Below are 16,552 nucleotides of genomic sequence, written 5' to 3' on the forward strand. Positions count from 1 at the left end.
ATTAGGGGATGGGTGAGGGTAAGGCTTCTGGTAAGGGTTTAGTGGTTTAGGGGACGGTTTAGGGTACAGGTTAGGGCCATACCACAGTTTAGGGAAGCGTACGTGGGTAGGGTTACGGGTTAGTGTTAGAGTACGGTTAGGGTTATGGTACGGGTAGGGTGAAGGTTTAGGGCTAGGGTTAGTGTTTTGGCGGGGGACGTCTTAGGGTACAGGATAGGGTATACAATGTTTTTAGGGTGAGCGTATGTGTTATGGTACAGGTTAGTGTTAGCGTACTGTTGGATTACTAACGGGTTAGGGTAAGGGTTGGGTTAGGGTATGGGAACAGTTTAGGGTACAGGTTAGGGTACACAACGGTTTAGGTTCAGTGTACGTCTTAGGGTACGGGTTAGTGATAGCATACGGGTTAGGATTAAGGAACGGTTTGGTAAGGCTTCGGGTAAGGGTTAGGGTAAGGTTAGGGTTTAGAGTTTGGGGACGGGGATGGTTTAGGTACATGTTAGTGTACGACAAATTGTTTAGGGTGAACGTACGTGTGAGGGCTCGGGTTAGTGTTAGCGTACGGGTTTAAGATTAGGGGACTGGGTTAGGGTAAGGCTTCGGGTAAGGTTTTAGAGGTAGTGTTAGTGTTAGTGTTAGGATATGGGGACGGTTTCGGTACAGGTTAGGTAAGACAGGGTTTAGGGGGAGCGTATGTGTAGGGGTACGGGTTATTGTTAGCGTACGGATAGGATTAGGGGACGAGTTTAGGGTAAGGCTTCGGGTAAGTGTTAGGGTTAGGGTTAGTGTTTATAGATGGGGATTGTTTAGGGTAATTTTAGGGTACGACACGTCTTGGGGAGTGATAAGCGTACGTGTCTGTGGTTTTATGCAGCACTCCAACTCACTCTTCCCCTTAAGCATGCATAAGTGGGTTTTCAAAGTTTGAGACCCTGCTCTGCTTTGTAATTCAGTTTCATGTGTATCCAAGTTTATATTCCGTGTATTAGTGATATCTTATGATGTTTCTTTTTCTCTGAGACTTATTTCACTTAGATCTTCGTACTGAATCCACTCATTATGCTGCTACGGGCCTGATGACATAGATTTCATTGCTGAGTGATATTGCATTGTACGTAAGTACCACAACCTTCTTTATCCAGTTTTTCGCTTTCTGCGATATTGAACTTGTACCGTAAACGAGGTCTAGTAAACAGAGCCGTCCCAAACTTTGGGGTGGCTGTGTCTTTTTTATTTTAATTTCCTTAAGCTATAGGACCATAAGTGGAAGGGCCTAGGCTCTGTTGCTTTGTTTTTTAGATGTTTCAGGAAACACCATACACTTCTCCAAAGTGCGGGTGGCAATTTACATCCCGCCCATCAGCATAACAAGGCTCCCAGTTCTCCATGGACTGTCCTGCCTTTCTGGATTTTACACTTTTTTCAGATGGCCCTTTTGACCGGGGGAAGTGAGACTTCATTGTAGTGCAGATTTCCTTTGCAAGCTTGCTTGGTTGGCCAAAAGGGCGTATGCGTTTTTTCCTCTTCAGGAAAAAACGCATACGCCCTTTTTGGCCAAGTGCATCATTGTGGACGTTCTGCCTCTTTCCTATGCTTTCAATGCAATTCCAGTCTACCTCCTGAAATCGGTTTCCTGCAATTCTGCCCTGCTTTCAAGTCCTCTTGGCAGCCTTACTTCAATATATTTTTGGACGATAGCTGTCATTTATACTCTGCAGGTTTGTGATTACAGTGCCCCTGAGCTCCTTTCTTCAACTCGCTTTCTTGTGAGCTGGCCGCAACACCGCAGGATTGCTTCAGGCCCTAATCTGGTTTCATCACGGCACGCTGAGCCTTTTGTTAATTCCTCTTCCTGGTGGGAAATTAGAGTGAAATTTGCCCGTGCAGACACCTCCAGCTAGTCTCTCATTGGTTCTCCCTAATCCTAAACCGTATGCTAACACTAACCCATATCCAAACACGTACACTCACCCTAAACTGTTTCATACACTAACCTGTACCCTAAAACGTCCCCATCACCTAACCCTAAACCTAACACTAACCCTTACCCGAAGCCTTACCCTAACTAGTCCCCTAATCCAAACCATATGCTAACACTAACCTGAACCAAAACACATACGCACACCATAAACCGTTGTCGTACTGTAACCTGTACCCTAACCGTGTAACCCTAACCGTAACCTTAACACTAACCCTTACCCATAAGGCTTACCCTAACCCGTCCCCAATCCTAAGCCATACGCTAATACTAAACTGTACCCTAACACGTACACTCACCCTAACCATTGTCATACACTATCCTGTACCATAAACCACCCCAGTCCCCAAACCTAAACAGAACCTAACACTTACCAAAATACTTATCCTAACACATCACCAAATCCTAACCGGTACGCTAACACTAACCCATATCCTCACACGTACGCTCACCCTAAACCATTGTCGTACCTCACCTGGACCCTAAACCGTCCCCGTCCCCTAACCCTAGCCCGAACCCTAACCCTAACCCTTCCCTGAAGCCTTACCCTAACCCGTCACCTAATCCTAACCCGTACGCTAACACTAACCCGTGCCCTCACACGTACGCTCACCCTAAACCGTTGTTGTACCCTAACCTGTGCTAAAAACCATCCCCATTCCCTAACCGTACCCCTTACTCGAAGCTTATCCTAAACTTTCCCCTAATCCTTACCCATATGCTGACACTATCCTGTACCCTAACACGTACGTTCACCCTTAACCATTGTCGTACCCTAAACTGTACCCTAATCCGACCCTGTCCCCTAACCCTAACACTTACCCGAGGCCTTACCCTAACTCGTCCCCTAATCCTAAGCCATACCCTAACACTAACCTGTACTCTAATACCTATGCTCACCCTAAACCGTTGTTGTACCCTAACATGTACCCTAAACTGTCCCCGTCCCATAAGCCTAACCCTAACACTTACCCGAAGCCTTATCCCATCCTGTCCCCTCATCCTAACCGTACGCTAACACTAACTCTTATCCTAACACGTACACTCACCCTAAACCGTTGTAGTACCCTAATCTGTACGCTAAACCGTCCCCGTCCCTTAACCCTAACCCTAACCCTAACCCTTACCTGAAGCCGTACCCTAACCCGTCACCTAATCCTAACCCGTACGCTAACACTAACCCATACCCTAAAACGTACGGTCACCCTAAACCGCTGTCACACCCTAAACTGTCCCCCTCTTCTAACCCTAACCCTTACCTGAAGCCTTACCCTAACCCGTCCCCTAATCCTAACCCATACGCTAAACTAACCATACCCTAACACGTACGCTCACCTTAAACCGTTTTCGTACCCTAACCTGTACCCTAAACCATCCCCGTCCCCTAAACCTAACCTTTACCCAAAGCCTTACCTAACCTGTCCCCTAATCCTAACCCGTATGCTAACCCTAACCCATGCCCTAACATGTACACTCACGCTAAACCATCGTCGTTCCCTAACCTGTACCCTAAACCTTCCCAGTCCCCTAATCCTAACCTTAAACTTTACCTGAAGCCTTACCCTAACCCGTCCCCTAATTCTAACCCGTATTCTAACACTAACCCATACCCTAACACGTACGCTCACCCTAAACTCTTGTCGTACCCTAACCTGTACCCTAAACTTTCCCCATCCCCTAACCCTTACCCGAAGTCTTACACTATCCGGTCCCCTAATCCTAACCCATACGCTAACTCTAACGCATACCCTAACACGAATGCTAACGCTCAACCTTTGTCATACCCTAACCTGTTCCCTAAATGGTCACCGTCCCCTATCCCTAATGCTAACGCTAACCCTTACCCGAAGCCTTACCCTAACCCGTCCCCTAATCCTAACCCGTACGCTAACACTAACCCTTACCCTTACATGTACGCTATACCTAAACCGTCGTCGTACCCTAACCTGTACCCTAAACCGTCCCCGTTCCCTTACCAAACCCCTAACCCGAAACATTACCCTAACACTTACCCTAATCCTAAACGGTACACTAACACTGACCTGTACCCTAACACTTTCACTCACCCTAAACCATTGTTGCATCCTAAACCATACCCGTTCCCTAACCCTAACCTTATCCCTAACCCTAAACCCACTTATAGCACTATAGGTCAGGAAAATTAAAATAACAAGAACAACCACCCAAAGTTTAGGGCTGCTCTGTTTACAAGAGCCTCGACTACGGTACAAATTAAATATCCTTGAAAGAGAGAAATGGATAAAGAAGTTTTCATACTTACGTACAATGGAACACACTCAGCAATGAAATCAATGTCGTCCGGCCCGTACAAGCATAATGAATGGATTTAGGTACAATGATTCAAAGGAAATAAGTCACACAGAAAAAGAAACTTATCATAAGATATCACTTATAGAGGGAATGTAAACTTGGCTACACATGAACTGAATTACAAAACAGAACAGAGTCTCACATTTAGAAAACAAACTTATGCTTTCTTAAGAGGAATGGTGAGTTGGGGTGTTACGTAAAACAGAGATTGAAATTAGCACAGATCTATTCCATAAGCCAAATATGTAATAGACAAGATATACTCCTTGCTCAACAAATTAGACTCAACACCGCCTATTCACTGCAGAGGAATATATCTGACAATAAGAATATTAAAACATATGTATTTATATGTCTCCGTAAGAGAATCAAGTGTGTGTAGAGCAGTATACACAGCCATGAAAATCAACTAAACCCCATTATTAAAATAAATTTCAAAAACAAAGACAGTGAAGGAGAGAAAGTTCTTAAATAATTCGTTCAGGGCTTGTGATGAAACTTGGATTTACCACATCTACACCCACAGCTGGGTGAGACATAAGGCAGGACATTTGGGGCTGAGAGGATTGGTGAGGTTTCGGTGAGCAAATGGAGACCCTTTGAAGTAACACTGTATGCTACACATTCCATGGTCCCAACTCTCCTGGTTTAAGAGATTCTTCCTACAGCTAAAACATGCATGGGAAACCCAGAGGATTGTACACCATGTGATCGGGCAACGTTCTAAAACGCATCTCATTTTTTGTCCCTTGGTACACGGGTTCGCCATTCCAGATGCTTTACTAAAAATCTCCCCACGTGGAGAGTCTGTGCCTTAAACTCCTGTTTAGCACAGTTAGCAGTTTCTGCAGGAGGTTGAACGGGAATAGGGAGAACCAATGAGAGACTAGCTATAGGTGTTTGGACGGTCACATTTCACTCTAATTTCCCACCAGGAAGAGGAATTAAAAAAGGCTCGGCATGCCGTGATGAAACCAGATTAGGGCCTGAAGCAATCCTGCGGCGTGTTGCGGCCAGCTCACAAGAAAGCGAGTTGAAGAAAGGACCTCAGGGGCACTGTAATTCACAACCTGCAGAGTTATAATGACAGCTATCGTCAAAAATATATTGAGGTAAGGCTGTGAAGAGGACTTGAAAGCACGGCACAATGCGGGAAATATTTCAGGAGGTAGATGGAAACTGCATTTAAAGCATATGAAAAGCGGCAGAACTTTGACAATGATGCACTTGGCCAAAAAGGGCGTATGCGTTTTTTCCTGAATACATGCAGGAAAAAACGCATACGCTCTTTTTGTCCAAATAAGCAAGCCTGCAACGGAGATCTGCACTACAATGAAGTCTCACTTCCCACTGGTCAAAAGGGCTATCTGAAAAAAGTGTAAAAGCCAGAAGGCAGGACAGGCCATGGAGAACAGGGAGCCTTTTATGCTGATGGGCGGGATGTAAATTGCCACCCGCCACTCTGGAGAAGTGTATGGTGTTTCCTGAAACATCGAAAAAACAAAGCAGAGAGCCTAGGGCACTTCCACTTATGGTCCTATAGCTTAGGGAAATTAAAATCAAAGACAACAGCCACCCCAAAGTTTGGGACGCTCTGTTTACTAGAACCTCGTTTACGGTACAAGTTCAATATCGCAGAAAGCGAAAACTGGTAAAGAAGTTGAGGTACTTACGTACAATGCAATATCACTCAGCAATGAAATCTATGTCATCAGGCCCGTAGCAGCATAATGAGTGGATTCAGGTACGATGATTCTAACTGAAATAAGTCACACAGAAAAAGAAAACATCATAAGATATCACTAATACACGGAATGTAAACTTGGCTACACAGGAACTGAATTACAAAACAGAACAGGGTCTCAAATTTAGAAAACCAACTTATGCTTGCTTAAGGGGAAAGGTGAGTTGGGGTGCTGCATAAAACCAGAGATTGAAATGATCACAGATACCGTTCCATAAGCCAAATATGTAATAGACAAGACCTACTCCTTGCTCAACGAAGTGGACTCAACACCCCCTATTCACCGCAGAGGAATATATCTGTCTAGTAAGAATCTTAAAATCTATGTATTTATATGTCTCCATAATAGAATCAAGTGTGTGTAGAGATGCATAAACACAGCAGTGAAAATCAGCTCAACCCCATTATAAAAATAAACTTAAAAAACAAAACACAAAGACAGTGAGAGAGAGAGAAATTCTTAAATAATTCGTTCAGGCTTGTGATGAAACCTGGATTTACCACATCTACACACACAGCGGGGTGAGACATAAGGCTGGACACTTGGGGCTGAGAGAATTGGTGAGGTTCGGTGAGCAAATGCAGACCCTTTGAAATAATCCTGCATGTTACCCATTCCATTGGTCCCAACTCTCCAGGTTTAAGGGATTATTCCTAAAGCTAAAACATGCATGGGCAACACAGAGTATGGTCCACCGTGTGATCCGGCAATGTTTCTTAAAACGCATCCCATTTTTCGTCACTTTGTACTCGGGTTCGCCATTCCAGACGTTTTACTAACAATCTCCCCACTTGGAGTGTCAGTGCCTTAAAACTCCTGTTTGGCACAGTTTGCAATTTCTGCGGAGGATGAACGGGAATAGGGAGAACCAATGAGAGACAAGCTGTAGTTGTTTGGACGGGCACATTTCACTCTAATTTCCCACTAAGAAGAAAAATTAACCAAAGACTCAGCGTGCCACGATGGAACCAGATTAGGGCCTGAAGCAATCCTGCCGTTTTGCGTCCAGCTCACAAAAAAGCGAGTTGAAAAAAGGAGCTCAGGGTCACTGCAATTCACAAACCTGCAGAGTTATAAAGGACAACTATCGTCCAAAAATATATTGAGGTAAGGCTGCGAAGAGGACTTGAAAGCAAGGCACAATTGCAGGAAACAGATTTCAGGAGGTAGATTGGAATTGCATTTAAAGCACATGAAAAGCGGCAGAACTTCGACAATGATGCACTTGGCCAAAAAATGCATATGCGTTTTTTCCTGAATATATCCAGGAAAAAACGCATACGGCCTTTTTTGCCAACCAAGGAAGCGTGCAATGGAAATTCGCACTACAATGAAGTCTCACTTCCCACCGGTCAAATGGGCCATCTGAAAAAAGTGTAAAAATCGGAAAGGCAGGACAGGCCATGGAAAACAGGGAGCCTTGTTATGCTGATGGGCGGGATGTAAATGGCCAACAGCCACTCTGGAGAAGTGTATGGTGTTTCCTGAAACCTCTAAAAAACAAAGCAACAGAGCCTAGGGCACTTCCACTTATGGTCCTATAGCTTAGGGATATTAAAATCAAAAAGACACAGCCACCCCAAAGTTTAGGGCTGCTGTGTTTTACAAGAACCTCGACAACGGAACAACTTAAGTATCCCAGAAAGAGAAAATGGATAAAGAAGTTGTGGTACTTACATAGAATAGAATATCACTCCGCAATGAAATCAATGTCATCAGGCCCATAGCAGCATAATGAGTGGATTTAGGTACGATGATTCTGAGTGAAATAAGTCACACAGAAAAAGAAACTAGTCATAAGATATCACTTATAGAGGGAATGTAAACTTGGCTACACATGAACTGAATTACAAAACAGAACAGAGTCTCACATTTAGAAAACAAACTTTTGCTTGCTTAAGGGGAAAGGTGAGTTGGGGTGCTGCATAAAACCAGAGATTGAAATTAGCACAGATACCGTTCCATAAGCCAGTAATAGACAAGATATACTCCTTGTTCAACGAAGTGGACTCAACACCCCTTATTCACCGCAGAGGAATATATCTGACTAGTAAGAATCTTAAAACCTATGTGTTTATATGTCTCCGTAAGAGGATCAAGTGTGCATCGAGCGGCATAAACACAGCAGTGAAAATCAGGTAAACCCATTATAAAAATAATTTCAAAATCAAAACACAAAGACAGTGAAAGAGAGATAAATTCTTAAATAATTTGTTCAGGGCTTGTGACGAAACCTGGATTTACCACATCTACACCCACAGCTGGGAGAGACATAAGGCTGGACACTTGGGGCTGTGAGGATTGGTGAGGTTCGGTGAGCAAATGCAAACCCTTTGAAGTAGTACTGCATGCTATCCATTCCATGGGTCCCAACTCTCCAGGTTTAAGGGATTCTTCCTACAGCTAAAACATGTGTGGGAAACCCAGAGGATGGTCCACAGTGTGATCGGGCAAGGTTTCTAAAAAGCATCTCATTATTCGTCCTCTGGTACTCGGGTTCGCCATTCCAGACGCTTTACTAACAATCTCCCCATTTGGAGAGTCAGTGCTTGTAACCTCCTGTTTGGCACACTCTGCAATTTCTGTGGAGGATGAACGGGAATAGGGAGAACAAATGAGAGACTAGCTGTAGGTGTTTGGACGGGCACATTTCACTCTAATTTCCACCAGGATGTAGATTAACCAAAGACTCAGCATGCCGTGCCAGAACCAGAATAGGGCCTGAAGCAATCCTGTTGATTTGTGGCCAGCTCACAGAAGCGAGTTGAAAAAAGGAGCTCAGGGGCACTGCAATTCACAAACCTGCAGAGTTATAAAGGACAACTATCGTCCAAGAATATATTGAGGTAAGGCTCTGAAGAGGACTTGAAAGCAAGGCACAATTGCAGGAAACAGATTTCAGGAGGTAGATTGGAATTGCATTTAAAGCATATGAAAAGCGGCAGATCTTCGGCAACGATGCACTTGGCCAAAAAGTGCGTATGCGTTTTTTTCCTGAATATATTCAAGATAAAACCATACGCCCTTTTTGGCCAACCAAGCAAGTGGGAAATTCAAATCTGCACTACAAAGAAGTCTCATCCTAACCCTAACCCTATCCCGCTACCGTACCCTAACCTGTACCTGAGACCATACCCATTCCTTAACCCTAACCCTTACCCTAAGCTGTACACGAACACTAACCCATACGCTAACATGTACCCTAACAGTAACACATAGCCATACACTAAACTTTATCCTAACCCTACCCCATATCCTAACCCTTTCCCTAAAACGTACCATAACCCGTACCCTAATCCTAACCCATCCCCTAACACTAACCCATAACCTAACCCGTACCCTAATCCTAACCCATACACTAACACGTACCCTAACCCTAACCCGTTGTCATAACTTAACCTGTAACCTAATCTGTACCCATTCCCTAACCCTAACCCTAACCCTTACACTATCCCGTACCATAATCCTAACCTGTACACTAACACTAAACCGTACCCTAATACTTACCCTACTCCTAACCCGTGGTCATACCCTAAACTGTACCCCAAACCATACCCGTTCCCTAACCCTAACCCTAAACCTTACCCTAAACCATACCTTAATCCTAACCCGTACACTAACACTAAACTGTACCCTAACACGTACCCTAACCCTAACCCTTTGTTGTTCCCTATACTGTATCCTAAACTGTACCCCCTCCTTAACACTAAACCTAACCCTAACCCTTACCCTAACCCGTACCTAACACTAACCCATACACTAAACCTAAGCATAAACCTTAACGTAAACCATACCCTAACCCTAACCCATACCCTAACACTAACCCATACCTTAACCCGTACCCTAACACTAAACCATAGCCATACCCTAAACTGTACCCTAACACTAACCCGTACCATAACCATAACCCTAAACCATACTCTAAGCCGTGCAATAATCCTAACCCGTATCCTAACCCTAAACCTTACCCTAAACCCTAATCCTTACCCCTAGCTTAATTTTGGTTTTTTGTATTTAAAAAAATATTTTCTTGGGTTAAAACAAACTAGCAGAACAACAAAATAGGGGGCTTCGCTGGTGGTGCGGTGGTTAGAATCTGCCTGCTAATGCAGGGGACACAGGTTCGAGCCCTGGTCTGGGAGGATCCCACATGCCATGGAGCAACTAGGTCCATAAGCCACAACCAGTGAGCCCTCGCATCTGGAGCCTGTGCTCTGCAACAAGAGAGGCCGCAATAGTGAGAGGCCCGCGCACGGAGATCAAGAGTGGTCCCCCACTTGCCACAACTAGAGAAAGCCCTCACACAGAAACTCAGACCCAACACAACAAAAATAAATAAATAAATAATAAACTCCTACCCCCCCCCAAAAAAAAGAACAACAAAATAAACAGAAAGTAACCTGAGTGTCCCTCAAAAAGCTAAGTCTGAAATAGTTGGTACTTCTGTTCTATGGACTGTTATGTAGCCTATAAAAAGTGTGAGAGCTAAATCTGTTTTTCTACAGTGAGAAGCATGATATTCCAGATGTATAGAACACCTGGATAAAATGAGAACTCTACACATTATGCTGGTCGTTTCAGTAAATGGGAAAGGATGGCAAGTGGTAAAATATTATCTTTTCCTTTAATTTTTTAAATTTCACTTGTTACAAAGAACTTCAATTATAATTGTACTTTAAAAAAGTAACAATGGAAATTTAAAAGAAAAAATATATATTGTGTGTTCAGTTACGTTTCATAGAATTATGAAATGCTCCACCCTCTGGCCATTACCTGCAAAAGCAGCTTTAAAACCTATGCTAATTTTCACTTCATATGAACAAGTCCTGCAGGGCTGTAAAGGAAACCTGCCTTCATCATGTCTTGCGGGAGGTAAAGGCCAAAGTATTTCAAAATGTGGCACATATTTCAAGAAAACCATTTGAAGAACTAAGCTGTAATAACCGTTTGAAAAATAAAAGGACATGCCTGAAAGCTCAATTTCAAAGGATTATGAGACACATGCAAATCCAACCACACAGAGGTATCAGCTCACACCATTCAGAATAACCATCAGGAAAGAAACTACAAACGATCAATGCTGAAGAGGTTGTGGAGAAATGCATACCCTTAATTTGAAGTGGGACGTAACCTGGTAAGAGCCACTAATGGGAACAGGGTGGAGGTGCCTTTAAAAGGTAAACATTGAGCTACTATATGATCCAGCAGGCCCACTCCTGGGCCTATAACATAAGAAGACATAATTGGAAAGACACAGGCAGGCTAATCTGCACTGCAGCAGTATTACAATAGCCAAGACATGGAAGCAACCAAAAGTCCATCAACAGATGAGTGGACAAAGAGGAACTGTTACATGTAGAGATGGAATATTAGCTCGGGAGAAAAATGAAACAATGCCATTTGCAGCACCATAGATGAGTCTAGAGGTAACCATGCAACTTGTAGTAAGTGAGAAAGCGAAAGACACCTAACGTATATCACTTATAGGTGTTACCTGAAAATTGATAACAATGAAGATATTTCCACAGTAGAAAGGCAATCACAGATTCATTGAACAAAACTTATGGTTCCCTAAATCGAAAGGTGTGAGGATTGGATACATTAACGATATGGGGGTTAACATAGATATAGAAACACATTGTGAAATATATAATCACCAAAGACCTACGGAATACCAAGAGAAGACTACTCAACATTGTGTCATAACCTACCTGGGAAAAGGTTTCCAAGAAGAATAGATATATGTATGTGTGTGAAAGACCACATCTTGCACACCTAGAACAAAAAAACACATTGTAATCAAATTTGCTGCGATAAAAAATAAACTTAAATTAAAAATATGAACGAGAATAATGAGACATAAACTGAAAGGAATTTTTCCTGGCACTCCCATTCTAATTTTCACCTAGAACAGGAACGACTTCCATTAAGGCTCTGTTGCCGCTGGTAACCAGATTTGGTAAAGGAGAAATGCTGCCCGCCTTGTGGCTGTTTCACACAACAGCAGCTTTAAACCAAGAGGTAAGTTTCACTTAATATTCAAATATGTGCAGCACTGTAAAGGACACCGGGCCTCAAAAAATGTCCTGGGGTCGTAATCGACCAGAAAATTCAAAAGACGTCAACATTTCAAGAAGACAATGTCAAGAGGCATATTTTACGCACATTTTGTCTTTTCTTTTTTTTCTCTTTAAAATAAAAGGAAATTGAAAAATGCACATCAGCAATGAATAAAGCCATGCAAATCCAATTACAGAAATGTTCACCTCACAGCCGTCAGAATGTTCTTCAGCAAAAAGTCTACAAAGAATAAATGCTGAAGGGGTTTCAGAGAACTGTGTACCCTCCAGCTGCTGGGGGGATGTAAACTGGTAACAGCCAGTGGTGAGAACATAATGGAGGTGTGTTTAAGGGTAAAAATTGAGCTACCATGTGATCTGGTAGGTCCTTTGATGTGCCTATCACCTGAGCAGAGCAGAATGGAAAGGACACAGGCTGGTAATCCTGTACTGCAGGAATATTTAACATAGCCAAGACTTGGAAGAAACCAAAATGTCCATCAACAGAAAAATGCACAAAGAGGAAGTGGTCCATGTAAACAATGGAATATTAGCCATGGAAAACAATGAAACAGTGCCGTTTGCACCACCATATAAGGACCTAGAGATAATCACTCAAATTAAAGAAAGAAAGTGAAAGACAGATATCCTATGACATCACTTCTAGGTGTTACCTAAAAGTTGATACTCATGAACTTATTTCCAAGAGAAGGAAAAGCATGGATTAAGAAAAAAAAAGTAGTTTAACAAATGGAAAAGTGTAAGGAATGTGTGAATTAGGCTATGAGGGTTAACAGACATGTACTAATACATATGAAATATATAATCACAAAATACCTATGGAATACCAAGAGAGGTCTAGGCAACACTCTGTAATAACCTACACGGTAAAGAATGCAAAGATAAATGACAGATACATTGATATAATGAACCAGATTCTGTACACCTAGGAGAAACAAAATATTTTTATCAAGTTTGCTCTGATAATTAATAAAAATTAAGTTTATAAAACAAACAAGAAGTAAGGAGATATAAGCTCTTGGGGATGTGCTCTGGCACATTCCACTCTAATTTGCAGCCTACTAACACGATTTCCAGGAAGGCTCTGCTACCCAAAAACCCAGAGTTGGAAATGTAGAAATTCTGCTGCCTTGTGGCCGTTTTCCGCAAGAGCAGCGTTAAGCCCACAGCTAATGTTCTCTTAACATTCACAAGGACTCAGGCCTGCAAAGGACACCTGCCCTAAACAACTGTACTGAGGTAGGGAATGGACAATAAAATTCAAAACTGACAAATTTTTCAAGACGATAGTATGAAGAGGTAAGTTTGACTCACTCTCTTGTTTAGAAAAAGGAAAATGGGTGAAAGCTCAACCTCAGGAATTATTAGACTCATGCAAATCTAATGTACAAAAAGGTTCAACTCACACCAGTCGACTGACCATCAGCAAAAGGTCTATAAACAATAAATTCTGAAGGGGTTTTAGAGAACTGTGTACCCTCTAGCTGCTGGTGAGATGTAACGTGGTAAGAGCCAATAATGAGAACAGAAAGGAGCTACGATTAAAAGTAAAAGTTGAGATACCATTTGATGCAGCAGTCACACCACTGGGCCTCTCACCTGAGAAGACCAGAATCGAGAAGACGCGGGCTGCAAAAGCTGCACTGCAGCCTTATTCACAATAGCCAAGACAGTGAAGCCACCAAAATGTCCATCAACAGATGTATGGATGAAGAAGAAGTGGTCCACGTTCACAATAGAATATTAGCCATGGAAAACAATGAAACACTGCTATTTGAGGTGCCATAGATGAGCTTGGAGATAATCACAGAATATGAGGTAAGTCAGAAAGCAAAAGACCTATATCCTATGATATCACTTATAGGCGTTATCTAATAACTAACACAAATGAACATATTTCCACAGAGAAAGACACTCACAGACTTAGAAATTAAGTATGCTTATCTAAAAGGAAAAGTGGGCAGAATGGATAAATTAAGATTAACGTTACCATACGTATACAAATACATATAATAAACATATATCAAAAAGATGGACCATATAACAAGGGAGGTCTACAGAACACTGTAATATTTTACATGGGAAGAGGATCTGAACATGAATAGACATATATATTGTACAAATGAACCAGATTGTGTACATCTGGACAAACAATATCTAATCATTACCCCGATTAAATAAATTTTAAAAACCAAGATGTAATGAGACATAAACTTATGGGCGTTCCTCCTGGCACATTCCATTCTAACTTAAAACTTAGGACCACGACTTCCAGAAAGGCTCTGCTGCCCTACTACTCAGATTTGGGAAAGGATAAATGCTGCCTCCTTGTGACCGTTTCCCACAACAGCAGCTTTAAACCCAGTGCTAATGGTCACTAAATATTCACCAAATTTGCAGTTCTGTAATGACATCTGCCCTCCAAAAAAATCCTGGGGTCGAATATCCACCAAAAATTCAAAAGAGGGCAACCTTCCAAGAAGACAGCTTCAAGAGATATATTGTACTCACACTTGATTTTTAACAGAAAGGAAAAAGGCGTGGAAAATGATGAATTTTAGGAATTTTTAAAGTCATGCAAACCCAAATTACAAAAACCTATCAGGTCACAGCAGTCAGATTGGCCATTAGCAAAAATGCTGCAAACTATAAATGCTGAAGGGATTGTGGAGAAGTTCGTACCCTCGGTTCTAAGGGAGACATGGTAAGAGCCACTAATGAAAACACAATGGAGGTGCTTTGAAAAGGTAAACATTGAGCCACTAGTCAATCAGTCACACCCACTGCTGGGCCTATCACCTGAGAAAATGAGAATCAAAAAGTCACAGGCTGGCAATCTTGCACTCCAGCAATATTTAATATAGCCAACACTTGGAAGCAATGAAAATGTCCCTCAACAGAGCTATGCACCAAGAAGTGGTCCATATACACAATGGAATATTACTCCGATAAAAATATAAATTAAATTTAAAAAACAAACAAAAGTAAGGAGACATCAGCCTTTGGGGGTTTATCCGGGCACATTCCACTCTAATTTATAACCGAGGAAGACCACTGGCCGGAAGCTCTGTTTCCCTAGTACCAGCATGGGGAACAAAGAAAGGCTGCCGCAATCTGGCCGTTACCTGCAAAAACAGCTTTAAAGCCTGTGCTAATGGTCACTTCATGTGAACAAGTACTGCAGGGCTGTAAATGAAACCTGCCCTCAAAATGTTTTGAGGGAGGTAATGGCCAATAAATTTCAAAATGTAACACATACTTTAGAAAACACTTTGAAGAGCTAAGCTGTAATCACAGTTTGAAAAATAAAAAGGACATGCCTTAAAGCGCAATTTCAAAGGATTATGAGTCATATGCAAATTCAACCACAAAGAGGTATCAGCTCACACCAGTCAGAATATCCATCAGCAAGAAAACTACAAACAATAAATGCTGAAACCATAAAAAGAAACGAAATTGAGCTATTTGTAATGAGGTGGATAGACCTAGAGTCTGTCATACACAGTGAAGTAAGTCAGAAAGAGAGAGACAAATACCGTATGCTAACACATATACCTGGAATTTAAGAAAAAAAATGTCATGAAGAACCTAGGGGTAAAACAGGAATAAAGACAGAGACCTACTAGAGAATGGACTTGAGGATATGGGGAGGGGGAAGGGTAAGCTGTGACAAAGGGAGAGAGAGGTATGGACATATATACACTACCAAACGTAAGGTAGATAGCTAGTGGGAAGCAGCAGCATGGCACAGGGAGATCAGCTCAGTGCTTTGTGACCGCCTGGAGGGGAGGGAGGGTGGGAGGGAGGGAGACACAAGAGGGAAGTGATATGGGAACATATGTATATGTATAACTGATTCATTTTGTTGTAAAGCACAAGCTAGCACACCATTGTAAAGCAATTATACTTCAATAAAGATGTTAAAAGTAAATAAATAGATAAATGCTGAAGGTGTTGTGGAGAAATGCATACCCTCAAATTTAAGTGGGATGTAACCTGGAAAGAGCCACTAATGAGCACAGAATCGTGGTGCATTTAAACGGTAAACCCTGAGATACTATATGATACAGGAGGCCCACTCTTGGGCCTATAACATAAGAAGACAGAATTGGAAAGACACAGGCAGGCAAATGTGCAGTGCAGCAGTATTACAATAGCCAAGACATGGAGGCAACAAAAAGTCCATCAAGAGGTGAGTGGACAAAGAAGAACTGGTACATGTACAGATGGAATATTATCTAGGGAAAAAAAATGAAACAATGCCATTTGCAGCACCGTAGATGATTCTAGAGGTAATCAGGCAAATTGTACTAAGTCTGACAGCAAAAGACACATATCCTATAATATCACTTATAGGTGTTAGCTAAAAATTGATACCAATGAAGATATTTCCACAGAGAAAGGCAATCACAGATTCA

Source organism: Tursiops truncatus, unplaced genomic scaffold (assembly GCF_011762595.2).
Source record: "Tursiops truncatus isolate mTurTru1 unplaced genomic scaffold, mTurTru1.mat.Y mat_scaffold_103_arrow_ctg1, whole genome shotgun sequence".
NCBI classification, from domain to species: Eukaryota; Metazoa; Chordata; class Mammalia; order Artiodactyla; family Delphinidae; genus Tursiops; species Tursiops truncatus.